This window comes from Sinocyclocheilus grahami, unplaced genomic scaffold (genome assembly GCF_001515645.1).
Source record: "Sinocyclocheilus grahami isolate Dianchi unplaced genomic scaffold, SAMN03320097.WGS_v1.1 scaffold527.1, whole genome shotgun sequence".
Taxonomy (NCBI): Eukaryota; Metazoa; Chordata; class Actinopteri; order Cypriniformes; family Cyprinidae; genus Sinocyclocheilus; species Sinocyclocheilus grahami.
In genome coordinates, this window is record NW_015505706.1 from 724915 (window position 1) to 725566 (window position 652).

Here is a 652-nt window from a genome sequence, read left to right on the forward strand (position 1 = left end):
AAGGTCTAAACAGTATTACTATTCTTATGATACTGCACATCAGTCTGGTTCTTTAACGGTATTTTTTTTTTCTTCAATGAAAAATGGGCCCATTTAATCCATTTAGATCCCTTTTTACAAGAGAAGCAAAACAGATCAATTACAAAGCAACATGACAGTATATCTTGCATCTGTGTTCCTAAGTACATCGTAAGTGGAAGAATAGTCATTTTAAGAACAACAGTGAATAAAAAGGTTAAAAATATATCTCAGCTCTCTTAAAGTGTTACAGTCTCTTCTTCAGCTTCCTGAAAAAAAACTTTGTAAAAAGCTTCTACTTTCCTTCATGAAATAGTAAGCAATCTACAATTGATAAATATGCATTATAAGACATTTGAACATTATATGAAACTCATAAGAAAGCACATTGAAATCATTTATATCATGAAGCAAAATTAAATACAAGAACAAAACTTTGTGACATTGTTCTTTGGGAAGGAACTCCATCATAGAATTGATCTGAGTCTCACAGTTGAATCTGCTGGTTTTGAAGATGAAGATGAACTTTATTCACTGTGAAAACTTTAGATAATGTTTCTTCATCATGCCACTTGTAATGACAGATTTATCCAGATTATATTCTATTGCTTGATGCATTATTGTGCCACATTTG